Source organism: Perca fluviatilis, chromosome 5 (genome assembly GCF_010015445.1).
Source record: "Perca fluviatilis chromosome 5, GENO_Pfluv_1.0, whole genome shotgun sequence".
NCBI classification, from domain to species: domain Eukaryota; kingdom Metazoa; phylum Chordata; class Actinopteri; order Perciformes; family Percidae; genus Perca; species Perca fluviatilis.
The window spans coordinates 29,401,378-29,402,248 of record NC_053116.1 but is presented as its reverse complement, the minus strand read 5'-3'; positions in this window follow the sequence as shown (position 1 = coordinate 29,402,248).

The following is an 871-nucleotide window of genomic DNA, read 5'->3' as shown; positions in this document are numbered from 1 at the left end:
AAACATTTGTATAACTTGTCATTAGCATTCAAGTTTTGTCATTGACACAGTGCTCGAAGGTGTATATAGATAATCCTGAATGCACTTAACATTTTCTTTTTTGCCCGTAGTATACTGCTTTTGTTTATGCAGTGAGACAGCAAACCCATGCATCCTATTACTTAAAGTAGAATCTTCCCTGACCAAGTCAGACATGTTTAGGCATACAAGATCCCCCCACAATCTGTGGCAGACCAGAATTAAACCCAGGTCTTGCTGGCTGCTAATGAAAACAATATACAGTAAGTCAAAGACACATTTCCTACTTGCTTAGATGTGTTTTTAAGGTCTGAGCAAAGGTTCTCTGCTTCCAGAGTGCACATTTTCCTTTGACAAATTTAAAATTCCAAGATATTCTGCTCCAGAGAGTCATATCAAAATAAAGAGAGGGTCAGAATTTCAAAAAACTAATCATTTGCATGGTGAATTGAAACTGAAATTCTGTGGTAGCCTGATTGGCTTCACAAAGCTGTGTCACAGCTTGAAGCTAAGCAATGTAGTCTAGGTAGATACTGACATCTTCTGACTGCTGAATAGACTGCAGCAGTGATTCTGAGAAGCAATGATATATCAGCTAGCGTATGTTCACTATATAAACTATTGCAACCTGTTGCAGAGACAGACAAGTTAAAGCTTCCAGACAATGAACATATTAGCTTGCATATTTTAGATTACAGTGATGCAAGTCCTATTTCTTAACTCACAGTCAAGATTCTGAAAAAAAAATTAATTCTTTCTTCACCAGTCAGTGCATCAAAACAACTAAAGTTTCTCAAGGCAAGTCACAAAAACACGAACCAAGAGTGAAAGACCAGTTAATGATCTTCAGAAG